This window comes from Vipera ursinii (assembly GCF_947247035.1).
Source record: "Vipera ursinii genome assembly, chromosome: Z".
Classification (NCBI taxonomy): Eukaryota; Metazoa; Chordata; class Lepidosauria; order Squamata; family Viperidae; genus Vipera; species Vipera ursinii.
Genome location: NC_139517.1, coordinates 99,051,055 through 99,067,526, shown reverse-complemented (window position 1 = coordinate 99,067,526; position 16,472 = coordinate 99,051,055).

Below are 16,472 nucleotides of genomic sequence, written 5' to 3'. Positions count from 1 at the left end.
CCCCATTATATATGTATTGGAAAATGGGGAAGAGATTTTATTATGCCTGTTGATGGGATAAAGAAAATATACAGAAACCCTTGGTTCTTTTTGAATAAAAGTTTGTTCAAATTGCTTTGATTCCTGATAGCTAAACTCACTTCTGTATTTTGCTTGATCACAGTGTGGACATTACTTTCTTTCAAGTTGTTTCTTCTTTTTTTCAGTCTAGCCTACAGCCCTGCTGATTGGTCCAAATCCTGCTTAATTTCTTAGTCCAGAAAAAACTGGCCAGGTTGTTTCCACCTGTCGAGACCCATCTGAATACAACACAGTTTTCATGAATATAGTCATTCTATGGATTATTTTTCCTGCTGAGTGGACGGATCCTCAGAGCATTGTTAGCACATACAACAGTAAGGAAGCAACTACTATGGGTTGTCATGGCAACACCAAAATGGTTGCAATTCCAAAGAAAGCTGTCTCCCTGTCAATATTTCCCACCATGCAAAAGCAACAGTAGCAGAGAAAATATCATATTTCTATTTTATCTTCCTTTCAAGTAGCTCAATCACCACAGCCAGAGAAGAGCACAAAGAACGTATATTTTCATGCAGTCCAAAGGTGTTAATATTAATGGCTAAATGCAAATTAAGAAATCAATATTATAATGCAGAATAATTCACCATAATGGAGAAACTATGGCCAAATAACTAGAATATTTGCTCAGACTGCTGTTAATAAGAAAGTTCACCAAAAATTGTATTTCACATGCTTTTCTTTTAAATTCTTTCCTCTTGAAGCAGTTTCGCTTTTAAGAAAATGTATCTGCCTGGCAGCTATATGCAAACTGAAATAAGCTTACACATTTAGATTAGATTAGAATTTAGTACATGCAGAATGAAGCTGAGTGTTGGTAACATGCAGATGTTATGCTTGTTATGATGTCCCTGTGCAAGCTGAGCAATTTAGGTAATGATATATTGCATGATTTGTGCAAATGACATCCTGGTGCATATGGCGTTGTCAAGTCTACTAAAGGTCTATGGTTGCCAATGTCAGATAAAAACAGTTTATTTGATCATTAGTTAAAACCTTTAAAAGGAGACAGAGGATGAATTAACTAATTAATAAGTGGTGACTTTTGAAGAGTGATTAGTATTCCAGAGAACTGAATACAATTTGAAGTGTGGGTGATGTGCTCTGGAGGCATTGGGAGGGCATCAAATTGAAAAGAGTTGTGCATGACTAAAGAAAGCAACCTATAGCGTGAATGCTGCATGCCACTCTTGAAATCCCTCTGTTGAAGGATCTGGTGCCCTTTCTGCCATCCTGCTGAAACTTGGGGACAAATCACTGCACTATGATTGGTGCTGTTGTTTGGTAGGAGACAAGCACATGGTAGGAAGAAAAAAAAGTGCTCAGCTTCAAGTGAAGATGAGCACACTTTGAAAACTCCACTTCTCAAAAATAAGAAAAGGAACTCATCCCTGTATTGCTGCCATTATGTCACTATCATGCCCTTTTAAAGAAACATAGTTTCAGATCGTCACAGAAATATAAAAGAATATATTAATATGTGCCAGAGCTTGTTAAGATGATTCTTCAGAATTACTAGTTTTGCACTGATTCATACTAGGTAACCCTTACTGATTTACCTAAATTATAATTTATTATTTCTTTGAAGTTCAAAGAACTTAGTCTAGGAAAATAAATATGTTTTACTTTGGGTTTTTTTTTAGAATGACATTTTTTATAATTCCATTTGGCTTGGTGTTTTGCAGCCATCTTTGAATCAAATTGAACTAAGGAATCAAGATTTTCATTAGGCTGCAAAACTAGCAATTCTTTGAGGATGAAAAGTATACATCATAGAAATCACAAGGGCCCTAAGGATGACATTATAAAATGTCAATAACGTGTGGGCCACAGTTTTGCATAAATGCCGTTTATATAAAAAGGTTGCCTTTATCTAGCGACATGACATTCCACGGATGCATTATAGATGACCTTATGGTCTAATTATACATTGCAGTCAGCATATGAGAGCTGCTTCTACTCTGTGAGGATCCTAGCTATGGAAAATGTTAAAAGTCTACCTCACCAAGCTGAAACTGAAAGGTGGATTTTCTTGAGAGATTTTTGTTCATTCACTCTCTCCTAGTTCTAAGGAAAGTAAACTACTAGGAAAAGAAAACAAGATACATGCTTTGGATCAGCATGCAACATCCTCTGGTTCCAAATTTTTTTATTGTGTTCAAGAAATATAGCTACTACATTTGCACCCTTGTTTACTCTGAACTTCCTTTTTGTCTTCAGATCCAGAGCACTGTGCAGCCTTACTAGAGATGTAATTGGATCAGTTAATAACAAAGAAGAGAAAGCAAGAAAGTGCTGCTGTGCTCATGTCCTCTTCTGGATTGTCTGTAGGTATTAAGTTGTTGGCTACCCTAGACACAGAAAATAGATCTATAACAGACATGTCAAACACAAGGCCCAGGGGCCGGATGCGGCCCGCGAAGTGGTTTCATGTGGCCCGCGAAGCCATCTTGGAAACAGTGAGGGAATGGCCCCCACTGCCTTGGCCCTGGCCCAGAGACCCTCCTGCCAGAGACCCTCACATCTGTCCCACTCCTGACCAGGCCCCCATAGGCACCCTTGATGCGAATGATGTAGAGCTGGCCACGCCCACCCAGTAGGCCATGCCCACCCTGGCCACACCCACCCGGCCCCCTGAGGGCAACCGCAATGCTGATGCGGCCCTCAATGAAATTGAGTTTGACACCCCTTATCTATAATGTCCAACATAACATGATGATTCTTTTTCAATTCTCATAATCTTAATGGTGACTTTCAAGCGGCCAGTCGTGTTACACAAAGAAGTTCTCTAAAGTCCACCATCATAGAAGCAGGTTGCTAGAAAAGACTTTCAAAAGGGATAATACAAACAAAAACTTCCCGTGGAAAACAATATGGTGGCTTTTATTTTTTAATATTCTTACTCTTTTCTCCCCACAGGCTGACTTTTCAGTCTTTGGAGTTTTCACATACTGAAGTTGTTTGAATTGATGAAATAATACAATCACTCAACAAATCAATACTATTCTTACTTGATACTGACTGCACACTTAACAATGGTAGACTTTATTTACTTTTCAAGACTGTCTATAATTTAATATTTTATAACATGGATTTCTATATATACTTTATAGGGTATATTTGCAAAGGAAGAAAGCAAGTGAGCAAGACTTTATATTTTTCAACTTAAATATAATATAAATAAGAAACTCCAAGGTTTCACTTAATTGATTATTGACAAAGAATTTTAAACAAGTCTTCAAAATGATCCATTATGTTTGAAATATTTTTAGCATAGAAAAGTATAATATTAATGGCAAAAAAGAAACATGATTCTCTAATGTATTAAGAAAAACTAGTTGATGTTGTTTTTATTTTTAATATTAAAAAATTACAGATATTGAGGATTTTCTCCCTAAAATCTTCAGTTATGTGTATTCTCATTTCAATTAACAAGCATCATTTGTTCCTTTTCATTAAACTAACAATTTTGGGAGGGACCTTGGAGATCTTCTAATTAAGCCCCCTGACCAAGCAAGAGATCCTATACTATTCTGGATAAATGGCTGTACAATGTTTTGGGCGGGAATTGTTACTTTAAATCTACTAGTTGCCACCTAGAGGCAAACCGTATATATAGCTGTTCAGCAGCCATTAGAGCTGCTTCTTTTGTTATTTAATAAGCATGCTTGCTGTTTCACCACTCTGCCCTGTCAATGCCTAACCTAACTGAGAACTTAACAGTCCCCTTCTTCTTTGTGTCACCCCCTCAAATATTTGAAGACATGATAGTCATCCCTAGTCTTCTCTTCGTTAAACTAGACATAACCAGTTCCTGCAACTGTTATCATATGTTTTAGCCTCCGCCCTCTAATAATATTTGTTGCACTGTTTCTAGAGTCTCAATATCATTTTGTATTGTGGGGACCAAAATTGGATGACATATTTCAGGTGTGATCTTACTAAAGCAATATATAGAGCTACTTCATGTGATTTTCATACTATTCCTCTATTAATGCAGTCTAGGATTGCACTGGCTTTTTGGTAAGTGCAGCACACTGCTGGCTCAGTGTGATTGTCCATTATGACTCCTAGATCCCTCTCATAGTTACTGCTATTGAGCCAGGTATCACCTATTTTATACCTGTTTGTTTTTTCTTGCCTAAATATAAAATCTTACCTGCATTTTGTTGGACTGCTGTTCAAGTCTGTCTCTTTCTGGATCTTGAGCCTGTCTTCGAAAGTGTTGTCTCTTTTTCCTAGCTTTGTGTCATATGCAAAGCTAGGAGGAATAACCAACACTTTAAAAGATAGGCGTAAGATCTGTTTGAAACTGCTCAACTTTAAAAATATATATCAAAGTTTTAACAACTACTGTCGACTTTAATAATGCCACCTACAATCTATAGTAAATGAGATGATCTTTAGGAGTTGTTCATCTTAAACACAAAAGCTGTCTTTGGACTTCTGCACTGTAGTATTAAGCTGCTGGATTTCTGGCTTTAAATATCTGGAAAAGAAGTGAACTTTTCAAATTCCAGATTTCAACTTCTGCCTCTCTCTCTCTTTGGCCCTGAAATAATAAACTGAGGTTACCCATGGACTGCATTCATCATGGGTCCTGATTGGAGGCTTTCCCAGCTACTTTACTTTTTCTAGATTTATATAAAAAAAAAACAGAGAGGACTACCACGTGTCATTTCAGCTAGAAGGGGAAAGTAAAAGAACTCATCCATTTCAAAGCTCAAATAAATAAAAAAGACAGTGAAGTAAAGTTCCACTGTTACCTTCTATTGATGTACAATGAGAAAGAAAGTGCAGCCCAGTGATAACCGAAGATAGGTCTCTGCCACAGGGCACAGTAATCAATTGGAGTGGATGTGTTTGCCCACAAGGAAATGAAGCACAGCAGGCAAACTGGACAAGCAGCACTGTTTGAGCCAGGAGAAATCAGAAAACACTACTTTTGATACTTAGCAGAAAAAGTTGGGTAGGAATTGAGTTTCGGGTGAACTAGGGATGAGTAGATCATGTGTTCTGAGTTCTTGAGTCAATGGTCTGGATTTATATTGAGGCAAGCTGGTCATGTAGACCAGTGCTTCTCACTTCTCAGCCTTTTGATTAAGATCAATGATCATTCTGAGGGGAGTCCTTTGAAAGGAATGGAAGAACTAAATTGAAGCAAAACCATGACCAGATCCATGGAGCCACCTTGCTTTGTTATAAGGATGCCTCACTAACCATTTCCAGAGGACATGTTCACATGAAACTGGTTGTACAATAATTTGTTGTCCATTTAATTTTTGCAGCTCCAAACATTGCTGGGTCTATTGGTGCTAGGAAGTGAGAAAATTTTGCATCCACAAATATGGATGCTCAGATTAGTGTGTCCTCCTAACCGAATAAATCTTTTAGAAATTAGAGGAGGGAGTGCAAGTCCCACGTTTTAGTTGTGGCATAGGAACACAAGGACAAAAATATCAAGAATGGGACAAGGTGCTTGTCAGCAAGCATTATCAGACAGAAATGAGGCTAAATAGCAGAAGTTGCTTCACAGATTATATAGTGCAGCTAAATGTATGGATAAGTAGGGAATCTGGTGACAAATGGACATGCACAATACAATCACTTAGAAACATTTATCTATTCATACTTTATAAGTGTTGTAAATTGTGAGTATATCAAAATACATACAGCTCAAGTGAGAGATTTATAAAGCATAGAATCATAAGGCTGGAAGGACCTTAGATATCTTCTAGTCCAACTTTCTGTTCATAGTAGAAGCCTCATATTATCTCAGTCTATTTTTGAAAACATCCACAACTCTGGGAGGCAAGCCATTCCACTGATTAATTGTTCTCACTGCCAGAAAATTTCTCCTTACTTCTAGGTTGTCTCTCTCTTTAACAAGCTTCCACCCTTTGCTTCTTTTCCTGCCCTTTGGTGCTATGAAGAATAAGTCAATCCTCTCTTCTGTGCGACAACCCCTCAAGTACTAAGAGTTATCTTACCTCTCCTAATCCTTCTCTTTAATAGCCTGGACATACCTAGCTCCCTCAACCATTCATCATATGATTTAACTTCCAGACCCTTTGCAGGATTTCAGTGACTTTTTTAAATTGTGCTGACCAGAGCTGATCAAAGGAGAAAAAAAAGTGGAAGAATGAATTTCCTAATATGCTATGGTGAAATGTTGGGTATTGGAGATTGAACACATTAAGAATATATAAATAGAATATTATACATATACTTTGACTTATAAAGCATACTTAGAAGAATGAGTCAAAGGTGACTGTATGGTGGGCCAAACAAGGCAAGATGATAGTTACAATAATCATTTGAAGCATACATACAAAGGAGTGATATTTGCTTTGATGTCTCCTCACATTTCTTGAGCCCCTTTGGAGGCTAGTAGCATCAGTCTGAGGCACTACAAATTCCATAACCACCTACCATTAACCAGACTTCAGAGTCTTTAAGGAGCATTGAATAAGTCACAGAAGTAGGTTATCTGTGTTCTGTGGCAAAGCAAGTTGTTGTGTAGCCGGTTCTTTGCAGGCATTGAGTGAGACGGGAGGTTGAAACAGCAACAGGCTTTATTGAAGGTCAGAACATAACAGAAGCAACAGAGGAGCTGCTGCGCAGCTATTTATACGGTTGGCTGATAGGCGGCGACCAATAGGTTTAAAGCAGTGGCTCCATGTGCGGCAAGGGCAACCTGCTAAGGCCATCTGCGTGGCCCATTTCTTTGCCGGGTTTGTGAACCAGCCTGTAATTTTAGGCTGAAAGGAAGATAGACCACCTCAACATTTGTAGCAACAGAATTTGAGGTGTCCGCTTGTCCATTGTGAACAAGCCTAGCAATGGCTTGTAGTCAGTAAAGACCGTGAACTGGGGTTAAGAAGTCATGGAACTTCTTAACTTAACCCCAGCCATGATGGCCAAGGCCTCTTTGCTGATTTGTGCATAATTGTACTTCACTGAGGACAATGTCCTCGAGTAATAGGTGATGGGTGACTGTCGCCCATCCACCAACAAGTGACTCAGCACAGCTCCAACCCCATATGGGGATGCATCACAGGTGATGCAAACTGGCAGCTTTTCGTTAAAGTGTGTGAGCACTGAGTTTGAGGACAACAATGCCTTGACTGCCTGGAAACTCTTTTCGTGGAGTTTGGTACACTGCCATTGAGTATTTTTGTCTAAGAGCTGGTGTAGCGGCTCTGCCACTGTGGCCTTGTTAGGGAGGAATGCATGATAAAAGTTGAGGAGGCCCAAGAAGGCTTGAAGCTCTCCCTTGGACCTAGGGCTTGCTGCCAGCTGAATCACTTTCAGCTTTGACTCTGCAGGATGGATGCCCTCAGCATCGATTTGAAACCCAAGGAATTCTGTACACTGAACCCCAATCTTGCATTTGTCTCTTTTTAATCTAAGTCCTGCGGTACAGAACTGCTGAAGGATGGCTCTAAGCCACGCAGCTAGAATTTCTGTGGACTCCCCAGTGATGAGTACATCATCGAAGTAGGGCCAGACCTCTGGAATACCCTTGAGCATATGCTCCATGATCCTCTGAAATATCCCTGGGGCTACACTCACCCCGAATTGAAGGCACTTTACCTTGAAGGCTCCCCTGTGTGTAACAATTGTTTGAGCAGCTGCTGTGGCCTCGTCCACTGGCAGTGTTGGTAGGTCTGCACTAAGCCTAATTTAGCGAACATGCAGCCTCCTTGCAACGACACCAGAATATGGCTGATGACTGGGATGGGGTACTCATGCTGCTGTGGTGCCCAGTTAATGGTACACTTGTAGTCAGCACATATTTGTACCGTTGAATGCCGGTGACCTGGATGCCCAATGCATCGAACCAGTCAAGTCCTATGAGGCTCGTACATTGGCCATCTACCACAATAACATCTACCACAATAACATCTAGTGGGCCTGAAAACCCCTTGAACTTCACTGCAAGTGTGGCCTCACCCTTGACCACCACTCTGGAATTCTGGAAATCAGTAAGTAGAATACTAGATGGTTGAAGCTTGAACCATCTGTTGCTATGATTGCAAACGTGCCGAAAAGTTCTGATGGAGATGATGTACACAGCAGAGCCTGTGTCCAGTTCCATTTTACATGGAACTCCTTGAAGTTCGACCTGCAGTCACAACTTCTGCTTAAGAGGTCGGTGGGCATCATTGCAGAAAATATTCTCGTGGCTTGGAGCAGAACCCTATCCAGTGTTGTCCCAGGGCCCCTCTCCTGAAAGTCTCGTCCAACTGGCGGTCCCTCTGGCAACCTCGACAGATGGTTTTCCACATGCCTGGCACGTGGCTGTCCTGAAATGGCAATCCGCACAATGATGGCGGCCTCCACAGCCCAAGCACCTCGGGAACAGAAATGCCTTGTCAGCCGGCCTCATTCCTCTTCCGTGGTGCCGCTGAATCTTGTTGACTTCGTGGCCAGAGTCAGTGTCTTCCAATTGTTCGGCATCCTCGGATGGTTTCTGTAGATGGTGCACTTTTGGAGGGCTGCAATGCCTTTACGACCCCTCCAGCGGCTTCGTCCGCCATGACCTCCTTTAAGTCCTCTTGAAGTGAGAGAGTCTCCTTCACACAGAGTTTTTGTTGGAACTTTCTGTTCCTGAGTCCACAGACTAAGTGGTCTCTTAATCACTCCTCTAGGTCAGAGAAATTGCAGTCATGATGCTTGGCGAAGCGCTGCGATGAATTCTGTCACTGACTGGCCGGGTTGTTCGTGTTGTTTGAAGGTGTGCCTCCACGCTATCACCAATAGCTTAGGCTCAAAATGGTTGCACAGTTTCTTCTTGAGGTCAGCATACGTGACGGTTTCTAGAAGCACCGGGATGACCAAGTTCTCAGCGATATCGAAGGTGGCTGGGCTGCACAAGCAGAGGAGAGTCACGGCCTTCAGCCCATCTTCACTGACTTGATTTGCACGCAGGTAGTTCTCTACACAGGAAATGTAGGACGACCATCTCTCCAGGTGTGTCACGTCGAACTCTTTGAGCTTTCTGACCTTTGCCATGGTGAGAAGTTTCCGCAGCTCATGTCTCATGTAGCCTCATGCTGCTGGCTTCTGTGTGGTCCCTGGGACAGATCCTCAGGGCAGGGTAGTCTCCAGCATGGCTTGCTAGGCAGACCAAGGGAGGAGGGACTCTGTTCCCTACCAGGCTCTGTGCTGGTCTCACCCCCTAATGACTTCAGGCTCTTACGATGAAGCAGCACATCCCATCCTCATCACCAGTGTTGTGTAGCTGGTCAGAACATAACAGAAGCAACAGAGGAGCTGCTGTACAGCTATTTATATGGTTGGCCAATAGGTGGCAACTAATAGGTTTAAAGCAGTGGTTTCCTGCCCAAAGACCTACTTAGCCGGCTGAAGACAACCAGTCTAGGCCGGCCCCAGCAACCGTTACAACATACACATGAACAAAGCACTTAGCAATTGAACTAAGCAATTAGCAAGCACTCTCACATAAACAAACACTTACAGCATGTAAAAGGCCAATACATTACACAAGTGTACTCCTGGGTTAGGCAACAACTTTAGGCAGAAGATACCAAGCAACCAGCAACATAGCAGGTTATTAGAGGTCAGGGCGATGATTGGTCTCTTGCTTACCCTGCCCTAGTCTACTGTCCTTGGGTGTGTAGAAGGTTATTGTCAAACTAAGAGCCAAATGCAGGTCACATTTGCTTCAGATGAAAGTGCTATCTCTGTCCTTTAAAGTGTGAAGTGTTCTGGCTAGCCATGCATAAAGCTATTAGTGGTGTTAGAAGTCATTTCCCCTTTACCCAGGTCTCAGATTATCTATCCTTGGAACAGCTCAATAGAAATGAATGTCACCCATTTTCATTCATAAAATGGAGCCAATTTCAGGTAGAGCAAAAGCATAGAGCCTGAAAGAAACCCACTTCTTCTTGTTTTTTTATAGAAACATTAATGTGAACAAGAGACAAACCCAACAATCTATTTTTTTGTGTGTGGGAAAGACTTATTTCAATTACAGATGGTCTTTCATATGGCCACACTTGGAATACTGCATCCAGTTTTGGTCACCATGATGTAAAAAAGATGTTGAGACTGTAGAAAGAGTACAGAGAAGAACAATGAAGATAATTAGGGGACTGGAGGCTAAAACATTTAAGGAACAGTTGCTGGAATTGGCTATGTCTAGTTTAATGAAGAGAAGGACTAGGGGTGACATGACAGCAGTGTTTCAATATCTCAGGGGCTGCCGCAGAGAAGAGTGAGTCAAGCTATACTCCAAAGTGTCTGAAGGCAGGACAAGAAGCAATTGATGGAAACTAATCAAGGAGAAAAGCAACCTAGAACTAAGAAGAAATTTCCTGACAGAACAATTAATCAATGGAACAACTTGCCTCCAGAAGTTGTGAATACTCCATCACTGGAGATTTTTAAGAAAAGGTTGGATTACCATTTGTCTGAAATGGTATAGGGTTTCCTGCCTGAGCAGGGGGTTAGACTAGATTAGAAGATCTCCAAGGTCTCTTCTCTACTCTACTCTACTCTACTCTACTCTACTCTACTCTACTCTACTCTACTATTCTTGTTTAGCAACTACCCTTACTTTGTAACTAATCCTCACATTTGCAGGTCTGCAAAGCAAAGGTAAACTGATTTGTAATTGTAAGTACCATTATGGTTTCTCTTAGTGACTGCTTCACTTGATGACTGAATTGCCAGTCCCAATGGTGGACACTAAATGAGGATTACCTGTGTTTCCTAATTCAACACTTTTTTAGGTCATCATCTGATTGGAGACAAACAGAAGTAAGTTCTAATGCTAACCTATAGTTGCAACACAACGAAGGATGCTGTAAATATTCAGTGGAAGAATATCTCTTCTATTAGAGCTTGCTGTAACCTTTCTGGAGGAGGACTAATGAAAAAGATATTAAAATATAACAAATTATAAAGCCTTTACTCTTCACTTGAGAGAATGATTAGCCATTAATCATTCTTCCTTCCCCCAACATTCTCCTTTGAGTTGCTATTGTAGGAAAACATGAGGCTCCTCAAAGAAAGATGTGATGTAAACCTAACAAATAAATGTGTGTATGTGTTTGTATGTGCATATGCACATATATTTAAATGTCTGTAACTGCACGAATACTGAATGAGTGTGTGTGTCTGTATGAGTGTGTATACACAGCCCTCCGCCCCTCTCTAATGAAATGAATATAAATAAGGTGAACATTTTAAGGTGAAAAAAAATCTTTTAAAATATTATATAGCAGGCCAGACCAGCAGGAACTCATTTTTCATTCATGTATGCTAATTACATGGTGCCAGATAGCAAGGGTTCCTAAATGGAAAACTCTATTTCTTCTTCTTTTTTTTATGATGGTATGAAGAAGAATAGGGAGGATTAGCATGCGCACTAAACTATTCTGCATATCACCTAAATATGCAACATAAAATTATGCTGTCACCTGAAAGGAGAGAACCCTGGCTTTCCTCCTTGTACGCTGTTCTGATGGAAGCAATTAAAGCCTAATCCAAAGTTTAATTATGAATTCCATGATCTGTTTCTCATTATGCTAGGCCATGGCCTGGTATCTCTAAGCAGAAGCTGGTTATTCCTAGCAAAATGAGGTGATGGCCCTTGTACTTTCTTCTCTTATAGCACAACCACAGTTCAACAGAATTTTATACCTAGGTGAATATTTTTAAGTTTGTGAAATAAAGATCCAGGTCTCGATCTAGGCAAGGTCACAGTTACGATAAACCCATTGATATTCCCTTGTCTGTGGGACTGTTCAGAACTTTACAACACAAAAATGTACTGTATAATTTTATCTATTCCATCCTTTGTAACTGAATGCACAAAAAGCCTTGTGGATGCTATGCATTTGCAGAAATACAAGTCCAAACCAAGTGTTATTTGTATTTCTGTTTTTTTAACCATCCCAGGGATCTCATAGCTACGATACTGAAGTGTATAAGGATCAGGCCACTGATAGGACACTCATTGAAAGATTAGGTTTTCAACCTTGCCATTTATTCCTGAATAAAAAAAAGTTTGGAGCCGAGGGACAAAGGCAGTTATGGGAGCCATCAAATCTCCCAGACCTCTGGCCCTTTCCCTCCAAACAATAAAGGAGTGGCTATGTTAAACTCTAGGAGTAAAAGACACAGAAAGCCCTGCAGAGTTTTAAAGACTAAAATATTTATTATGGTGGAAATTTCACAGACAGGAGAATCAGTTCATCTTAGGCGACTAGTTAAAATATCTAATGAGAGGATTACATGATAAAAGAAAGGAAGAGTGATGGGGGGTGATTGCAGCTCAAGTTTTTTTTTTTAAAAAAAGGCCATTACGGTGAAAAGCAATGTTAGATGTAAGCTAATCTTGTACAACTTTAATATGGTACTTTTATAGGATGGAGCTATTTCATAGCAAGGCAGGATTTGCCAAGTTCAAAAATTATTACAAGCTATAAATTTTCATGAGGTGCTTGAAAGTCCTGTTACTGACTCCAAGTCCCATCCCACAAGATGTTGGGAGAGGAGAAAAAAAAAGCAAAACAGAAATAGGGCTACAGATTTTGTTCTGCAAAATTTGCTACCATCTAGTGGTAATATGGAGTTTTTCAGACCAGACATTATAACCCTATTGTCAAAAAAAGTTGTTTCTTTGTTCAATTTATGTAGCTACCCATTTGATACACTATGCAAGTCCATATGGCATATATGAATAACAAAAGCAAAAAATAAAATATAACACAGTGCAGTGAAGCATATTGCAACATAGGCAGTTTGAATAATGAGACAACTATTCAGGATTAATTCACAAAATCATTTGACCCAATGTCTGGAGAAAACAAGGTTTTTAGAGCCTTTCAAAAGATAAGCAGGATCAGGGCCATCTGGAACTTGGAAGTAATTGTAGATATAACTGGAGACAGGCAATCTTCTATGATCTTGAAGGGATTTAAAGAGAATAAACAACACTTGGATTTGTATCTGGAAATCTACTGACAACTAGAGGAGCTCACATGATAAATATGTGCCAAGGCTATCTCAACCACAGCTGCTATCTGTTTTTCAAGCAGGAGACAAGACAGGGGTGTCAAACTGCCTGCCCACAGGCCAGATGTTTCACATGGAAGCCATGCCCATCCCATTGCCGGCAATGGCAAAACTGTCCCAATACATCATGCGACGTCACATGACATCTTGAGTTTGACATGTCTGGTCTAAGAGGACTCACAAATGATATGTATCAAGTCTATCCAGGTCAGTATAATGTCATCCAGAACCAAAAATGGAAAATCTCCATATCTTCAAAATCCATAGCTACTCAAGTCTTTCTACCATTAAGTCTGTTCTTTTACATCCAAATCCACCACACAACATCCAAATTTGAAGAAAAACTTTGATCATCAGCTGATATTAGCTGGATATCATCAGCATACTGATATTACCTGACACCCTGACATCGTCCAGAGTTTCAGGTAGATGTTGCACAAAAGTGGGGACAGAACTGAGAAGCAGCAATCTGAGTAAAACTAAGACTGAATCAGTACCAATTGGAGGAAGGAAAACCACTACAAGACCATGCTTCCTCTCTCCAAGCTTCTTGGCTAAGTCAGAAGAATTCCTTTATTGAATGTATTCAAGGCCACTAAAAGGCTTAATAGATATGTCAAACCACATAGCCAACCCTCTTTCCATGTACGTCTATGTCACAGACAAGTGCAAAGGGGTAGGCTTCAAAACACACTGGTGCAACCGACATATTGATTTATTTGAACATATATATCCCCGTCTACCATGGCACTGATAGAATGGTCAAATGTTAAGAGAAACATATAGCTATGGTAATTTGATTAAAACTTATAGGCATATAAAATACACACAATGACATTTCATAAGGGGTCAAAAAGCCAAGATGCTAAGATGCAAAGCACTTTTTAACTATGCACAACCTTATAAAATATATAATTTGGAAACACAAGCTAAAACAATTCAATATAAGTGATATGAAAGAATAAGCAAACTTAAAACATACAAAACCTTATACCAAGGAAAATAAACATTTATTTGTTGGGCATCAAAATAATATTAACAAGGTGTCAACTATTTTTGTAGCTGTTCTGTTCCAGCCTACGACTGGCCCTGTTTGAATGTCAGGGACAACCCCTTTTTATAGTCAACAGGCTGGAAAAAACCCAACCAAATATTTATTTACAAAGAGTTCAAACAAAAGTTAAATGAAAAGTTCAAGAGTTAAACCAAAAGTTCAAACAAGAATAACAGACCAGGACTCTAGCAGAAGATCTTCAAATGGTTGCCTTCAGCAACCAGCACCTCCCACACCTTCCACTTTTATCAGCAGTCCCAAAGCGTGGCTTCTCATTGCCTTCTCCCGAGTTGCCTCATTGCCTTCCTCTGTTCTGCTCTGCTAGATTGCCTCCTGCTCCTAGCGTCCCTGAACAGAGCCAGCTGTGGATCGTCTTCTTCCAATCCCTCATGCTCACACGGCTGAGTCTGATGAAGAACAAGATGGGAGGGGCCAGGCTGAGAGTCCTGCAGTGCATCAGAACCTTCCTCTGACACCAAAGGCTCTCCAAACCCTCCTCCTCCTCTTCAGAATCATCCGACTCAGCTGCCGGAACCACAGGCTGACGCTGAATCACAACAGTAGCCTGGGATCCCACTCTTAAAACTATGAAAGTGATAACAGGTCATGTAGTGATGTAATTATGTTACCAGAAATAGTGGAGCTAGGATTTTTTTTCTCCCTTTATAATCTTGCAGACTTTCATGAATTCCATAAACATATTTTTTTTTAATTCCATTTATATCCCGCCCTTCTCCGAAGACTCAGGGCGGCTTACAAGCTTAGCAGTAGCCTTCATTCTATGTATATGCCTGCTTATTAGGGCTTTCACACACACCCCAGCGGCATTATTACAAAGTCAGCTTAATTGCCCCCAACAATCTGGGTCCTCATTTTACCTACCTCGGAAGGATGGAAGGATGAGTCAACCTTGAGCCTGGTGGGATGCGAACCTGCACTAATTGCAGGCAGCTGGTGTTACTTAAGGAGGCATTAGCCCACTGCTCCACCAAGGCTCTATATGTGCAGGCCTACCACTGTTTAAGCAAGCTCCAGCAGAGTTATTAGTATGAAAGCATTCTCGAAGGTTACCAGATCTGGGCTGCAAAAATCCAGAGACCATGACAGGAGAGGAGGAAGTTAACATTTTCTGAATATAAACATATATTCTGAATATATGTTTATTTTGTGGTTGTTTGATTCTTCCAGTCCAGATCTCAGAGTTCTGCTCTTTAATAAATTCTGAACACATTTCAAATATAAAAAAGAAAAGAACTGAAGAACTTAACATTTGGTTAGAAAGAATTAGATGGATCAAACCTCTCCTCCTGTATGCTATTGCTAAATTTATATGCATCTAATCAATTCAGTTTGAAAAATATGCTTATCTAGACAAAGTACAATCTTTATTTAAAGTCATGTGCGATAAAAATCCATCATCTAACTTCTTCTAAGTCCACCCTTGAATAATAATTGCCTCTGAATCTCAATACTGAAAGCGATTAGGGAGCTTTGCAAAAATTATACCTTGCTTTCCTAAATCTGAAGCTTGCCATGCCTGCTTATATGTTTTCAACCTAAATCCTTTCCTCTCTACAGAAAAAAAGATAAAGCCAACCACTGGGGCCTGCTTATTTAATGAGGATTTATGTCATATCAGGGGTAAGTGACATTTCCTACGTTTCAGGGAAGCACCTGTATTAATTGCATTTCCTGCTCTTGTATTGCTTTGTTCAGAAGAAAAGAAAATCATCTCAGGTGAGTTAACCTTGCTTTCGGAGGGCACCTGCAGTTATCTCAGCGCTTATTGTAAATCAAAACATGTTGAGCCTTTAAAGCAGCCAAATAAAGAGGTGCTGACAAGGGGCTATGCCAATAGGATTAGGAGCCTTTCTCACCACTTGTATTATCGGGATGCGAGGCTGAGTCATATTAAATTACAGGGGAAAGAGGTATTCCCAGATATTCTACAGATGAAGGATTCATTTGCTTGTTCGGTAAGATGAGGACTAGGAGGAGAATGTAGTGTTTTGTGAATTCCCTTAAAGAGAGAGAGAGAGACAGAGACAGAAAGACAAGCACCTTCCTTTTAGCCTAAGGCTTCTATAATTGAGCAAGATTTTCCAGAGAGATTTGATCCATCCAAACCCTGTTAGAACTCCAGCCGCTGACTGAGATCACAGCTGAGGTGAATAAGAATTACCGTAGTCTACTCACTCCTATGCAGCAAACACAAATTCCCATCTATTAGGATAAATGGCATGTCATTCAGTTTAAGCACAGGCAAACAGAGACTGTCAGATTTGGGAAA